The sequence below is a fragment of the Sus scrofa genome, chromosome 13 (assembly GCF_054392235.1).
Source record: "Sus scrofa isolate SSC_HxYL_T2T_F1_AM1 chromosome 13, Sscrofa_HxYL_maternal_Yorkshire_Landrace_v2.0, whole genome shotgun sequence".
Taxonomy (NCBI): Eukaryota; Metazoa; Chordata; class Mammalia; order Artiodactyla; family Suidae; genus Sus; species Sus scrofa.
In genome coordinates this window covers 37,335,925-37,352,706 of record NC_139395.1, presented here as the reverse complement: position 1 = coordinate 37,352,706, position 16,782 = coordinate 37,335,925, and the positions used below count along the sequence as shown (strand labels likewise).

General features: G+C 44.1%; 1 protein-coding gene and 1 long non-coding RNA gene across 7 annotated transcripts in view; both read right to left on the bottom strand.

Moving 5' to 3' along the window:
• Positions 1 to 16,782, bottom strand: part of ITGA9 (integrin subunit alpha 9) — a 354,847-nt gene that overhangs the window by 41,796 nt on the left and 296,269 nt on the right. The window lies entirely within an intron of this gene.
• Positions 5,680 to 10,325, bottom strand: LOC146397258 (uncharacterized). Its single transcript, XR_014822755.1, has 2 exons — positions 9,962 to 10,325; positions 5,680 to 9,730 (listed from the first exon to the last, which is right to left on the bottom strand). It is a non-coding gene; the product is annotated as an uncharacterized LOC146397258 (long non-coding RNA).

The window sequence follows — 16,782 nt, the reverse complement described above, 5'->3', positions numbered from 1 at the left end:
CAAAGTCTCAGCCAGTTGTGCTCCCCACTGTGGTTACATGGGACTCATTTCACATGGGGAAAAACATTTTTCTGGGAGGTTCAGGGTGGTCCTCTCTCCAAGGAGGCTGAGTGTTGCTTTGAGCTGTAAGTGTCTGGTTCAGACCAGCTAATGTGGTTGTAAGATGCTCCCTCAGCTGAAAGTGAGCAGCCCAGTCTGTGGGCAGGGTCACGAGGGTGAGGGCCTGTCCTGTGTGTGGGTAGAACGTATGTGTGATGGACACAGCGGTACCCGGCACTTGTGCAGCCCTTATTGTGTGCCCCCTGTGAGGTGAGTGCCACCACCATCAGCATCTTACAGATGGAGGAGCCTAGAGGCAAGAGGAGGCCAGGTCTCCAGGAGGCAGGCAGCACAGCCGGGCAGGAATGCAGACCATCCAGCTCCACAGACCTGCCTTGCAACCACTCCTCTGCCTCTTAGGTACAGCGGCTGAGGATGCCTCTGGGGTAGGAGTCATGGGTGGGCAGTGGGGAGGTGGAGGGAAACCATTCCTTCCTGTTCTCCCATCGAAGGAAAGGAACCACGAGCCTACAAGTCCAGGAATCCCAGAGTCTACCATCCTGACCCACTTCTGCTCCACAGCAAAATAAACTGTGGGAGATAAACTGCCTGTTGGCTTGGAGGCCAGGCTACTCCATGCTGTCTCGGGCTGGAAGGGGAACAGAACACCCTGGAATGTTGTTTCTGGAAGGCAGCGCCAAGATCATGCGGTCCTGTGGCCTCGGGGCTGACAGATAAGGAACGGGAGGCCCTGAGTGCCGGTCACTCGTCATTGGTTGCTGGGGGCGTGCGGTACCCAGTGAAGGAATCCTGTGGCGCAGATGGCCTTGACGAACTTGATGGTCCTGTGCTTCAGCTCCTAAGAGCCGTGCCAAGTCAGGTCTCCAGGGGCTCAGTTTCCTCATGTGTGCAATGAGGATGGTGGCCAGCGTGGTCACCGAGGCTGTCCTCAGTTGCTAATTGTGCCTTTTGAAGACCATCTTGCATTTTCATTAGAATCTGGGGTCACCTAATCTCCTGCTATGTAGACAGCAATTACTGACTCCCCACAACCCAGTTCTGACCCATCTTTGGTGGTAAAGTCATTAAGGGGGAGCAATGTTTTCTTCTTGCAGACAATCCAAGCACCATGGCGCCAAGGTCCAACAGCTTCCCTGGCCAAGGACTCTGCGGCCACTGCCCCCTGCTCATCCCTGCCCACTCACTTCTCATCAATTTCCCAGACTATCTGGGTCCAAATGCTTCCCATGACACCGTGGTTCCTCTTCCAGGACCTCTGGGAACTGGAAGAGGCCGGGTCTACTGGGATGTGAATAAAAGGACTTTCCCAAGCACACAAGAAAGGACAAGAGGGTGCGGGACCCAGTGTCAAGGCGGAATTCTGCCAAGGCAGCTATTGAGGGTTTGCTGTGGCCAACTGGCCTCTGCTGTGCCCCTCATCTCGACCCCAAAGAAAACACTGTGCAAGTTGAAACCAAGAAATGGTGGTGATCTGGGAATTGTGGGGAGCCCAAGAAAATGTGGACATCTCTTGGTGGCAGAGTCCAGGTCCGCCTTGGTCAGGGGACCCTTCAGGGTCAGAAGCGTCTAAGGTCCCAGGCCTGTCTGAGGATGAAATGGCTCAGTACATTCTAGGTGGTCTGGCAAAATCTCACTTCAGGAAACTCTGGGTTCAAAGGATGAGTTGGGGCTGATACATGGGTATAACGCTGAAAAAGAGAACTCTGTGTCGAATGTCACCATCACCTGCCACCAGCTGGAAAAGGGCATTTAGAGCTTTTACAAGACTCTCTAGGATGCAGGGGTCTGGAGATAAAGAGGTTAGAAGAAACAGGACACTTCCATGGTGTAGCCTCAAAAGAGGGGCCTGTGCAAGGTACATCTTAGAGTTGTAGGCCGACCGAGAGTAAGAGAGAGGACACAGCTCTCTCCCAGGTTCCCAGAATAGAGCAGCCTTAACAGAGCCCCTGTCCCTGGGCCTGGAGGGACAGGAAAGTCCTCCAACTTATTTTCTAAACCTCTTGCTCCAAGCACATCACCATGGAAACCATTTCTAGTTGCTTAATGCTCCATCTCTATGCTGAGCTCAGATATAAATGGGAATCATGTGTGCTATCGTTTTAAGACCTATGGAATACATCAGATAATCCTTATAACCTTCTTGCACAGAGGGTACTATTATCAGTAGGTGACCATAAAGTTTATTGTCTAAACTGGGACATTTTGAGAATGAAGTGGGGGAGTCAACCAGATAGACTAGCAAGACAGAGACCTAGGTCAGGGTTGGGCCAGGCAAACTGGGCTATCTGGTCTCCTTAAGTTTCACTCCCATTTGACAGATGAGAAAACCGAGGCCCAGGGAGGCTAAATAACCTGTCAGGTACCCATCAGCTTTGACTGTGGGAAGAGTGTCATCTCCAAAACTCTCTGAGGGGCAACCTTTCTTGTGCCCAGGCTGCAGAGCCTCTGCCTGCCGGGACCATTTCTGCATGATTTATCCTTTCGCAGTCTGCAGAGCAGGGCTCCCATCATGAATATCCACCTAGTCTACAATTCTCTCCCTCAATAGCAAGTCGGCCCCTGTCCTGAATTGCATTTCTGATTAGGAGGAGGTGTCACTGCAGGTGGGTCTTGGTGGATAAAGAGAACTTCTAGAGAGTAAAGCGGGCAGGGGCAGGGGATTCCAGGCAGAGGGGAACAGCATATGCAAAAGCATGGAGGTGCAAACAGTAGGCTTGAGAGAGTCTAAGAGTTCACTGTGGTCAAGCCCTGGATGAATGCTGGGTGGCAATGGCCAGAAACAAGGTGGGAGACTCAGAGGAGGGCCTTGCAGCAAATCTTAGAGGCAGGACGTTTTTCAGAAGGTGGATTAACGTGTCTCAAAGTTAAGGAACCACTTCTCACCTCAGAGATGTGGTATTACTGGTGTATTTTTAACAGGCTAAAACATGGATGCTCCCTTTCTACCAGCATTAGGCTCATTCCTTAACCATATTCCAGCCGGCTGGGTTCTAGGGATGGGAAGGGTCACCAAAGTGTCCCTGGCCTGTTGCCCCTTGGACACAGTACATGGGAAATAAAAGAGAAATGGGAGATTCAACGAGTAGAGGAATAAACTCAATGACAACAGCACCCTCCATGAGCCATGCTGGGCAACAATGTGGGTCTTGGGTGAAATTTGGTCTAAAACTATGTTTGTTGAAATGACTTGGATTAAAGGGGGCTACGGCCATTTTTAAGTAACACGTGTTTCACGTTAAGTCGCGCTTATCTGCTAATCATTGACTTTCTGGTCTCTGTTACATCCTTGGGCCACTTTTCTATATCAGGTTACACTGATCACAGCTGATGGCAACTGGGTAAACACGACCCATGCCCTGACTTACCACCTGCTCCTCTGAATTCACACGCCCCTTGAGCTTGAAAACCTAGAGAATGCTGTAAATGCCTACTTTGCTAATTCAATTATCTATATTGCCTGCTCTTGGAACCACGGTATCAGAATAAGTCTCTTTTCTCCCACGGGAGGCTGAACAATGACCACGAGGGCTTTGCTGATATTAATTTTAGAGCTCTAATGTTTGAAATAAAAATAGCCCTGATAAAAGGGTCGAGAAATGATACCACCTGGTTAATTAGACTGATCTCAGATGTTTACTACTAGGAAGATAAATAAGAGCTGCACATTTTCCGTCCAGAGAAATGTAAACTCTGACAGATTTTTAGTCTTAAAGAGCTCTTTGTATTATCTCTTATGTTAAATCACATTACTACGATTTACTATTGTTTCTTGATATTGACCCAAGAGAGATGACAATATTTTAATGCTAAATCCTTAAGACAAATATGGATACGTATCACCATTCATTCCAAGGCTCTATAATAATGCAAACCCAGGATAACCTAGAAGGGGTGGGTGCTCAACGTCTCCACTTATTCCCCTGGATGTCTTCAGTTGCCACGACACTATTTAATATAAGGGTAGAAAAACAGTGATCACCAGCTTGAGTAGGTCCTTCTCATGGATATGCCTATGTTACAAATGTATTTGAAAGGCTGAGAGGCCAATTTTTGTGTGCGTGCATCCTCTAAAGGTAGGAGTTCTGAAAGCATTCTTTGGCAGACCTTTTGCAAGAGCTATGGATTGTCTGGCCATATGCAAAGGGTCCCCCTGCTTATCAGTTTGGCAAGTTTTGATTTTCTGATGTTTACCTTTGTGCGTAGCAAGAGACTCCGATGTGTTCATACAAAGAGACAAAAAGGAAAACCATTCTGATGGCCACCCCAAGACGAGGTGAGTGAATATGAAGTTCTAGTTTGGGACAGGCCCTCCTGGCCTCCATCCTCAGGTGAAGAGCTGTGTTCTCCTTTCAAACTGACATGGGCAAATAAGAGCACAGAAGAGCCAATAAACAACAGCCTCCTGCAGCGTTGGGAATGAAGCAGGAGGAACAAGAAATGTAAGAATGACCTAATGTCTTTTTAGAAAAGGAGAGGCTTTTCCTAAGAAGACTGAAAAGATCCTAACTTCAACTCTAGCTGTCTTCTCGCTTCCTAGTTGAAAATTATCTTCTAAGTAAAAGACTTGCTCACTTTGTTGGACAGCAGAAATTATAACAGCATCATAAATCAACTATACTTCAAAAAAATCTTTAAAAAATGGAAAAAAAAAAAAAAAGCAAAAAGAAAAAAGACTTGCCTCCCCAAGCACCTTTCCCTCCCCTTAAGGCCATTACCACCGTGGGAAGCTGTATTTGATCTAAAAGTTCAGGGTGTTACTGAGACCAGAACTGAAACAGAAAATAAAGGGGACAAAGCCTCAAGTCAACATTCCAGAGGAAAGAAAGAGCAGGATCTGTTGGACGATTCTGACCTCTGTATGCATCGCCATTATTTCATAAAAGATTGTCACTTCTTAGGATAAAAGGCAGTGCTTTTTTTCCCCACCAGCGCTCGAGTTTGGCTGAAACAACGGCGTTCCTCCCCATCCCCCACACCCTTTTCCTCTGGGTGTGACAGGCCAACATGCTGAAAAGTCAAGAGTTCAGGCCACCACCAGGCTGCCCTGGAAAACAATTCATTTACATTCAATCAGAGAAAGACAAGCGCCCTCCCCCACCCCCACCCCATGCAGCCCGGGCATGGCCTCTTACTGGAGTTAAAGTGATACAGATGGGATGTAGTTTCAGAGAGGCAGTGACACCAAAGAATTTCCAGATGTGGTTAGACTCTCTTTAGTGAAAAAGGGAGACAGAAGTATGTTATCTGAGCACTTGACGTGCATGCCAAAAATATTTTCCTTCCGCAGATAATGAAGCATTTTGGAAGCGGAAGGGTCTGATGATTTGGATAATAAATGAGCCAGTAGCCCCCATGTGGGACATAACACAGTCCCTGGAATTGTACTGGTTTATTTAAGCTCCGGTTCTAGCTCTTAACCCCACCTTATGGTATAGAACCAAGTTCATACCCATCTAGAGGATAAAGCAGCTGGCCTGTGGACTCACTGAGTTATCTCTGCATTTATTAGAAGCATCACTTTACTATTACTCTTTTGCCAAAATAACATTTATTTTCTGGATGCTATGTTTCAGGTATGAGCATCTGTCTAAGCTTTTTTTTTTTGTTGTTGTTGTTGTCTTTTTGTATTTTTAGGGCCACACCTACGGTATATGGAGGTTCCCAGGCTAGAGGTCCAATGGGAGCTGTAGCGGCCAGCCTATGTCACAGCCACAGCAACGCAGGATCTGAGCTGTGTCTGCGACCTACACCACAGCTCACGGCTGAAACGGATCCTTAACCCACTGAATGAGGCCAGGGATTGAACCCATGTCCTCATGGATGCTAGTCAGGTTCATTAACCTCTGAGCCAAAACGGAAACACCCTGTCTAACCTCTTACACTGCTTTTCTGGGGGTCCATACATCGGAGCAGTGAAAAGAGAAGCCTAGATGGTATTCATTGAGTCTGAAGCTTCAAGACTTCATGGGAGGCCTGAAACATGTTCTTGGTCCTATATTTAGATTCTTCTGGAGAAGTAAGCGGCCTTGCCATCCCGACAATTGGGGACATAATTACTCCTCAGTGTCTAACAATATTGAGAAGGTTCCTTTTGCTCTGAAGAGACTTGGTGTGTCTAACAGAAAGGAGTTTTCCTGTTTTCATGCTTCCAACCCACTCACAATTAGTCCCTGGTAGGTTCAAAGAGAACCATGTGCCTCTCAGCAATGACCGATGTGGTCTGTTTATCCTCATTGAGATTTCCTGTTGTCGACTTTGGTAACAACCCATCACCCTTGCAATGTCTCGGGCTATGTGGCTTTTAAGGAATGGAAAAAAAAAAAAAAATGAAGGGAAGTAAATGGCATAATCACCAACTTTCAAGGCCAATTCGTGCCAGACAGAGAATGTGCACCTCGGTATCCACGAAGCCTTAATGCTCCCAGATGTCACGCCAGCCACATGCATGAACCCATGACCCTGATACGGCAGTGCCCTCAGTCAGCCAGGAGACGCCCTGTTGCGGGATTCATTCGCTCCGTCCACATGGGCTGAAGGTCAGCCTCTGCACCACTCCCTGCACGCGCAGCCCAGGCGGCAGGCGTTCCCCACCTCCCAGAGGCTGCAGGAGAGCGTAAGCTGTGCCCAGGAACACACACGCTTCCTCCCTCCAACCCAAACTAACACTGACCCAAGAGCCCAGGAACGTAACTCTCATTCTAGAATTTCACCAGCCATCTCCCCTCTTTTAAGGTTTGACTTCTGTTGAGAAAAAAAAAATTAAATTCAACCTAATCCTGACCATTTCAGGAATCTGACTATTCAGCTCACATTTAGACAGGTGCAGAAAGAAGAAAAAAGAAAAAAAATGGTTTGAGGCCATCGCTGAAATCAACAGACTTGGTGTGTTGTGTGTGTGTGTGTGTGTGTGTGTGTGTGTGTATGTGAGAGAGAGAGAAGAGAATACGTTTTCATATCTGACCAAAATGTGTGGAGTTTAAATTTGCTCTTAGAAGCCCTCATTTCTCACAGTTTTACATTTTTACTTCTTCCTACATTGAGATTATAGCAGTCTTTGTTGTGGGTTTACGGAAGTTGTCAAAACATCCCTACTTGGGGATTGCAATTCAATCCTGGGGGCACAGGGGTGCTTGTTTGATGTGCGGCAGGGTGTGTAGGTGTCTAATGACACACACCCTATCCTAACACACAGAGACATATTTGTGATGGTGACACAGACTGGGACAAACCAATACTATCATTTATCTGAGCACATCCTACGATCCAGGCACCAAACACTGGGGATACACAGAAAACAAGGTGGCCATGATCTTGACTATCAAGAGGCTTTTAATCTTGGGGAAGAAGATGGCCAATCAGAAATACTAATTTCAGACAGTGGTGAGTGGTATGAAGAAAACAGCACACAGGGAAATGAAAGTTGATTGGGGGTTTGCAACTTTTCCAGAGGAGGTCAGGGAAGACCTTCCCAGAAAGGTGAACTTTGGGCTCAGACATGCATTGAGAGGGAGCCAGCCCCACAAAGATTTGAGGAAGTGTGTTCTCAGGACAGAGAGGTGCAAAGGCCCTAAGGCAGAGCTATCAGGGAAGACATCTGGGTAGGCTCCATGGAAGAGAGGATGAGTGACCTGGGTCTTGAGGAATGAGGGGGCTTTCCACAGCCAGAGGGAAGGGAGAAGCATTAGCAAGGTCATGAGGCCCACGGAAGTGCATGGGGGGAGGGGTGTCAGCAGCCTCTGGTCCAGAGTGGCTGGAAGACAGGGTCGGGGTGAGGTTAGGGGCAGAGGACTTTGCAGAATATGGCCTGGAAAGGTGAGGGGGAAGTCATGCAGGGTCTTGGTCCTCATGGTTTTGGCCATTAAAATCTCCCTGTTATCTTTTTGCAGAGAACCTCAGGGTGCCTCTGAGGGCTACTCAGGGAAATCATTAGGCGTAAAAGCACATTTTCAAATGGTAAACCAGCTCTTCCCCACCAGCGTCATAACCATTTGTAACAAGGAGAGACTGGATAAAGGGGCATAGTATTTGCGGCTCGGTTTTGAATTTTTATTGATTTGAAGAATACAGAGAGAGCCAAGAGGATGAGTCAAGATGGGAAAAAGAGAACTAACGGAACTGTGACCTGTGGGGGGAAGAAAAGTGGGACAAACCCAAAGGCACAGTCCAGCTTCTCCACAGAAGGAGCTCGGCAATGGTTTTCCACTTTAGCCCAGCAAAGGTCGGGAACTTAGAACACAATGAACTAAAGACAGTCATAAGAAATGGGGTTCAAGGGATATCAGAATGGCTTCACCAGGAGAACTTGCTGGAAACATGGGTCTGTTGTACTGGGGAGCTGTCTCAACTGTATTCTGTCCAAAGGCAGAGGGTTGAATCATTAAACTCCCCCAACCCACCCAGGTAGCTGAAAAGCTACCTGCTCCTGCTGGAGAAGGGTTTCTTCTTTTTTTCCCCCCATTTCCTCCCTTAGCCCCTTATCATATAACATAAACAGTGTTATTAACAGTTAACTTTACATGACACTATTTAAGTTACAGGAGGTCAGGGAAAAGAATGACTATCACCCAAGGACTTGGCATCCTGGCGCGGGTGTCTAAAACTTAAATTCTTGGTAGCAGGAACTTTCCGACCAAGATGAAGCTGATGTGGTTTAGGGTGAGCCCTCAAGTTTCTACAGAAGAAACTGAGATGAAGGAGGGAAGAAAAAGAAGCATATTCATTTACCAAGAGGGAAAGGAGTACATATTGGGAAAAAACAAAGGTGGGGGGAATTGTCCAATTTTGCTTCAAGTTACCTGCTGGGTTGCTTTCAAGTGGCAAGGCTGGCTTATATAGAAGTTAAGTCTTGGCCTCCGGCAAGCCTGCTGCAGGGAGATTTCTTGTTGCAATTACCCTGCAAGCCTAACTAAGTCATAAAAGCCAAGATGTTCCTCACTCAAAATGTGCCGTAACAACCAGCCAGCTTCAAAAATTGGTGTTACTGTCAACGCTGTGGCCAGGGAAAGAAGTGATTCACTTTGTGGCAGAGAGCTCCCCCACGGTGAGTGCCAAGGAGGACACACACACAGAGATTCCTGGTATCCCTGCCGCTCAGGGCAGCATGGGGATGGGTTTTTACAGGAGAGAAACCAGGGAGGGCTAAAATCAAGGAAAAGGGATTCTCAGGAAACACAGACGTGGCAAGGCCTTATGAGCAAAGATCATCTTACCAACTCCTGAGACAGCTTGAATCCCCCCCTCAGCAAGACCTGCCCTGACAGCTCTACAGAAAACCACAACCTTCTCCACTCTATGCCCCTCGCCTCCTTTGCTTTTCTCTGAAGCCTTCCCCATCTTGGAATGTATGTTTCACTTATTTATTACTTGCCTCCACTAGAAGGTAAGCTACTAGAGGGCTGGAAATTATTATTTTTTTGGTCTGTTTTTGTTCCCCACAGTAACCCAGTGCTTGGCATAGGGTGTGTGCAAAATATTTGCTGAATGAATGGAGGAATGGATTAAAAAATCCCCACAATATGGGAGTTCCCGTCACGGTGCAGCATAAATGAATCCGACGAGGAACCATGAAGTTGTGGGTTTGATCCCTGGCCTTGCTCAGTTGGTTAAGGATCCAGTGTTGCCGTGAACTGTGGTATAGGCTAGCAGCTATAGCTCCGATTTGACCCCCAGCCTGGGAACCTACATAATGCCTCGGGTGTGGCCCTAAAAAGCAAAACAACAACAACAAAAAACCCCACAATAGCCTTTTGTGGCAAAGATCATCATCACCACTTGATAGACGAGGAAAAGGATGCTCAGAGAGAGTTAAGTAACATGCTTTTAGACCAGAGCTTCTCAAATATTAATGTGCAAAGGAGTCACTGGGGGATCTTGTTAAAACCTAGCTTCTAATTCTGCGAACCTGGGTGGTGCCTTAGTTTCTGCCTTTCTACGTTTCTCACTTACAGATGATGCTACAGCTGCTGGACAGCTACAGGTCCAGACAAAATGATGTAAATGATGTTAGGAGGTCCTGCCATGGCTGTACAGCCCAGTGGTTAAGAGAGGACATCAATCTCACCATTTACCAACCTGTGACCTTGTCTGGATGTCCCTTTGTTTGTATCTCTGTTTCCTTACCAAATGATAATGACAATTAAAAGAAGAGTTTGTCCAGATAAAGTATTTGGTACAGTGCCTCATCTGTAAAAATTTATTATCGTCATTATGATTATTGTTATTACTAATTTTTTTAGCCTGAATCTAACAGCTCCTTCTCAGAATCCTAACAGAGTAGTATTTTTATTTTCTATTTCGCCACTATAGGAAAAGGCTACATTTAAGCTGAGAACAATGACCAACCACATCTAGCACCAAAACATTAGAAATTTCTACTGAATGTAGTATTTGAGGCAGGATCTGAAAAGTGGAAATGTTAGTATTCATATTTTAAATTCTGATAGTTTCTATCAAATTGCCCTTCACATCAGTAGTATTTGAGAGTACCAATTTTCCCTCATCTTCATCAACAAAGTATATTAACAATTTTTTTAGATTTTTGCCAGTTTAATGGGGGGGGAAGCCTCATTTTCATTTGAGTTTGCAGTGCTCTGATGCAAATATTGGTGAGGCTAATGTTTGTCATCAAAAGTTCTTTTGTGAATTTCCTTTTCCTATCCCTTTACCCATTTTGACTTTTTCCTTATTGATTTGTGGAAGTGATTAATTATGTTGCCATTATAGTCTCCCAAATATCTTTTAGATTTGTTTCTGATGTATTTGGATCACACAAGAGTTTTGATATTTTTATAGATTTAAATTTGTCAAATTTTCTTATGGGTTCTACAACTTACGATTTGCTCAGGAAGAAGAGGTTATCTCATCCAAAGACTATGAAAATATTCAGTACTTTCTACTAATACTTCTTTATATATAACTTTTTAAACCATCTCTTTTTTTTCAGTGTGGTGCAGGTTTTCTATAATTTCTTCCCAAGTGAATAGACAATTTTCTTCATATAGTTTTTTTGTGAGGGAGTCTATACACTTTCATTGTTTGGGGTGATTATTTCATTAGGTTTTTTTGTTTGTTTGTTTTTTGCCACCTCCTCTCCATCCTCCCCTCTTGAACTCAAACTATGTGTATTTTGGTATCTTTTATGTTGTCCCACAGGTCTCTGAGGCTTTACTTATTTTTCGTTATAGTTGGCTCTCCTTATCTACACATTCTGCATCTGCAGATCCAATGAACTCTAGGTTGAAAATATCTGGGAAAAAAATTCCAGAAAGCTCCAAAAAGCAAAACTTCAATTTGCAGCATTCTATCAACTATGTACATAGCATTTGCATTGTATTGGTTATTGTAAGCAACCTAGAGATGATTTAAAGAATATGATAGAGATGTGTGTAGGTTATGTGCAAATACTATGCCATTTTACATAAGGGATTTGAGCATCCATGGAGTTGGGTATCCATGGGGGGCTCCTAGAATCACTTCCCCACAGACACTGAGGGATGACTGTATTCTCTTTTCTTTCAGTTCTTCAGATTGATTAGACTCTACTGATCTATCTTCATGTTTGCTGATTCTTCATCAACTCAACTCTGCTACTGAGCCCTTCAAATAATTTTTTTTGGTCTTTTTTTCTTCTTAGGGCCACACCCACTGCATATGGAGGTTCCCAGGCTAGGGGCCCAATCAGAGCTGTAGCTGCTGGCCTACACCACAGCCACAACAACAGGGTCTCTGAGCTGTGTCTGTGACCTACACCACAGCTCACGGCAATGCCAGATCCTTAACCCACTGAGCGAGGCCAGGGATCAAACCTGCGTCCTCATGGATGCTAGTCGGGTTCGTTAACCATTGAGCCAAGAAGGGAACTCCAATTTTTCATTTTACATATTTTACTATCAACTCCAGAATTTTTACTTGGTTCTTGTTAAAATTTCTGTCTTTTTATTCATATTCTCTATTTGATGAGTCATTGGTATCATACTTTCTTTTAATTCCTTTTTTTTTTTTTTTTTTTAGGGCTGTACCCATGGGAAGTTCCCAGGCAGGGGTTGAATCAGAGCTGCAGCTGCTGGCCTACACCATAGCCACTGATCTGAGCCTCGTCAGCGACCTATTTACCACAGCTCACAGCAATGCCGATCCTTAACTCACTGAACAAGGCCAGGGATGGAACCAGCACCCTCATGAATAATGGTCGGGTTTGTTACTGCTGAGCCACAACAGGAACTCCCATACTTTCTTTTAATTCTTTAAACATGTTTCTTTCAGTTTTTATCTTATACACTTCTTTGAAGCCTTTCATATTTGTGGGAATAAAACTGTGAAAAATCATATAATTTAGAAGTCTTTCCCATATGAGTATAGTTCCTAGTGTTATCATTCCTAGTGTTATTTTGGCATTATCACTTTTTTCATGTCTTGATCAAATTTGCTGTAGGTGCATCTATTTTATTGGATGAAAATCCTCAGCTTTTAGTTTTGTTGATGTAGAATAATCTTGCTGTTTTTTTTCCCCCTATTTCATGACTTTTACTTTATCTTCAATAATAGCTTCATTTCACTTTCTTAGAGTTGAATTTGATGTCCCTTTTCTAGAACTAATGTCGTCAATTTAGATCACTTTTTTTTCAATCTTTCCTGTTTTCCACTATTAAGCAGTGACATTTTCCTCTGTGTGTGTTTTGTCTACATCCATTAGTTTTTTTTTTTGTTTGTTTGTCTTTTTGTCCTTTTAGGGCTGCACCGGCAGCATATGGAGGTTCCCAGGCTAGGTAGGGGTCTAATCAGAGCTGTTGTTGCCGGCCTATGCCAGAGCCACAGGAATGCCAGATCCAAGCCGTGTCTGCGACCTACACCACAGCTCACAGCAACACCAGATCCCCAACCCACTGAGCGAGGCCAGGGATTAAACCCGCAACCTCATGGTTCCTAGATTCATTTCTGCTGAGCCACGGCAGGAACTCCAACATCCATTAGTTTTCACATGAACAAGCTTTCACTGTCATTCATTTCTAATTTGTTTATCCTTTCCTCTTTGATTGCTTTTTTATCTGTAAAGTTAATTAGAATGGTATTTAAACATTCCCAAGTAGTTCTGTTTTTGGTTGGTTGTTTAGCTAAACCTTTTGTTGTTAACTTCCAAGTTTATTGCATTGTGGTCTGAGAATGTGGCTTGTGTTACTTTGACTTCTGAAATTCTATTGGGTTTTGCTTTCGTGGTATAATACATGGGTAATTTGTGAAAGTTCACATATGTTCAAAAAAACGTGCATTCTTTATTTATGTACTAGGAACTATTTTAATTGCTTCATATACATTAACTTCTTCCATCCTCACAATGTGAGGCAGATAGCCCATTTCACAGAGGAGGAAAATAAGCTTGGAAAGTTTAGATAAATTCCTCAAGGTTACCAAAAGTTCGTAAGGAGGGGCATACTAATGAAATCCAGACATTCTGACTTATTCTGTCTTGGTCTTTCTCTAAGAGACCATAATTTTAGCTGCATTATTCAAGTACCCATCTGATTTTTGGGCTAAGTGTATTAAAATTTCCTGCAATAACTGTGAATGTGTAAATTTCCCTTTGTTTTTCCATCGTGTATTGCTTTATATGCTTTTTTAAATAGCTGTCTGATTTGTTATATTAAAAAGTTAGTTTATATTACAAATTCTCATTGGACTGCATCTTTAATCATTCTAAAATATATATTTTTTTGCCCTCTTTAACTTTTTTTTTTTTGCTTCAATTCTACTTCGTTACTAGTACTGCTATACTTGCTTTCTTTTTGTTAGTATTTGCCTCTTCTTTTTTGGATGCCTTACATTATGGGTTATTTTTAAAAGTGTGTCTCTTATAAGTAACTTATGCTTGGGTTTAAAAAAAACCCAATCTGCAAGTCCCTGTCTTTCACTAGGATATTTAATTCATTCTCCATTACTCTGAACACACACACACACACACACACACACACACACACACACACATGGTTTTAATATATATTTATATACAGATACAAAATTTTTTGTCTTTTCCTTTTTTGTCTTTTTTTTTTTTTTTTTTTGTGCCTTTTCTAGGGCTGTTTCCCACAGCATAGGAGGTTCCCAGGCTAGGGGTCAAATCAGAGCTGTAGTCACTGACCTACACCACAGCCACAGCAACGTGGGATCCGAGCCGCGTCTGCGACCTACACCACAGCTCACGGCAATGCCAGATCCTTAACCCACTGAGCAAGGACAGGGATCGAGCCCACAACCTCATGGTTCCTAGTCGGATTCGTTAACCACTGCGCCACGACAGGAAGTACTGTCTTTTCCTTTTTCATGAATTCTCTTTAAGTTCTTATTCTTCAGTGGTTTGGATGTCCTACATTTTTATTTTTCTAAGTTGCCATTAAAATTTTTGCATATTTAACCTTCATTTTATTAAAGCTTTGAGTAACTGGTACACAAACTTCCCCCAAACAAAACAAGAATCTTGGCTTGATTTCACTCCCATCTTTCCAGCCTCCTAACTTTTTCACTGAGATCATTTGAATCTTCATTCCAGATTGTTAAAAGATAAGGGAATAATAAATTTAACTGGCTTTTGGGGGGTCCTTTTTATACCATATTCTTGGGAAATCCCTCAAGTTTCCAATCCACTACTAATTCTCTTATATCCATTGTATTACACACTCTCATACCTAAGTTTTTATTTGAATGATACAAGTTTTAAATTTACAAAACTCTAGTTTATTCTATTTCATGGGAACACTGCCTTTTTCCCGGTCTCTGAAGGCATCAATTTTGCCCATTCTATAATCTTCTGTTTGCCTCATTACTGCACTTCTGGTGTCAGTTCTTTTGATAGCAGTTGGTACCTCTGTCTTGGGGTTGATGCTCCTCATTAAATGGGTGATTCCTGGTGGTCTGCTCATCATCTGCCTGTTCTGTTGACTGCGTCTGCCTCTGGTGACTGAGGAGTGGGCAGTGCTCCCAAGAGGGGTGTGCAGGACAGTTCAGGGGAAGCACACACACTTTGAAGTCAGACAGACCTGGCTGCAAAGCCAGCTCTATGACTCACCAGCTGTAGATGCTGAGCAAGCCTCTGAGTCTCGGTTCCTTAATTCTGGGATAATGACTTTACCTTTCGGAGTGGCTGTGTGGGTTACATTTGACAGCACATGAAAAAGGCTACTAAAGCCTCAGGACCGCAGTAAGTGGTATTCATTTTTTTTGTCGGTTATTCAGGAGAAATGTTTTCAGTCTTTAGTCTTTGATTAAATGTGATCGATTTGATGGTCCCGTCACCACTTTCACGGAAGCTTCCCCAGATCATCTTGGATGAAAACAACTGAGTACTCTCTTTCATTTTTTTTTTTCCCCTTCCCTTTTCGGCCATGTCTGTGGCACGTGGAAGTTCCTGGGCCAAGGATCAAACCCACATCACAGCAGTGACCCAAATGGCTGCAGTGACAACACTGGGTCCTTAGCCCACTGAGCCACAGAGGAACTCCCTTCAGTCCTCTCTTTCTTAGTTTAAACTTCTGTGTGGTCAAAGATTATCTCAGACACATCTTTTCTCCATAGGAATAGGGGCATCATCATCACAAATTAATTCAAGTTCTCATATAAACTGACTTATTTTGGCAGAAATTAGATCATGGGCAGCCCTGTCCGGTGTGCATGTGTGTGTGGGTGTGTGTGTGGGTGTGTGTGTGTTATAATTTACTAAGACATAAGTCTTGCCACCAAACTGGATATTCTAATGGATATTGGTATTGATATTCATCAATAGACTAATGGTATCCCATGGCAAAGTTACTGAGGTGTCTCCTTGGAAAATTTTCCTTCATTCCCACCTGATTTCACTGCTTAGAAATTAGTTCAGTCCTTTAGAATCACTGCCCGGAAAAAGGGTAAAATAAGCCAGAGACACAAACCTTTTCAGATGGTTTTGGAGGAGGAAGAAAGAACGGCACAGCCTTTACTTCATGTTTCTTGTAGATTAACATTAGTGTTCTTTGAAAAACCCAGGACTTTCCCCTGGAATAAAGTTCTAGCCCTTTGCTCTCTGTAAGCTGTGGCATTTATGACTTCTTTTCTTCCTGCATATTATTAAGAGCCAGATCCCAAAGCTGCCTCCTCCAATGTCAGGAAGTTGCTCATAGGCAGGTTTTCAGCATCAACACCTAAAGCCCAAGTCCTGGGACAACTTCCCATCCTTTCCCTTGACCCTTCGTCCCCTGTGAGTAAACCTAACATTGGAGCAGGATCCCGTCCAAGTTCCAATGGTCTTCCCTTCATGAACTATAAAGCTTGACACATGTGCTACCCTGGTCTTCTCCTAGGCCTGTGTGCAGGGGCTCTGCTAAAAGGCTCATCTCAGGAGTTCCCATCATGGCTCAGTGGAAATGAAACTGACCAGCATCCATGAGGATGCAGACTGGATCCCTGGCCTCCCTCAGTGGGTTAAGGATCCGCTGTTGCCATGAGCTGTGGTGTACATCACAGACGTGGTTGGATCCTGCATTGCAGTGGCTGTGGCGTAGGCTGGCGGCTGCAGCTCTGATTCAACCCCTTGCCTGGGAACTTCCATGTACTGTGGATTGGGCCCTAAAAAGACAAAAGGAAAGGAAAGGAAAGGAAAGGAAAGGAAAGGAAAGGAAAGGAAAGGAAAGGAAAGGCAAGGCTCATCTCTGCAGCAGGCCCACAACAAAGTGAGGTCATGACATTCCCAGACCAGTTCCC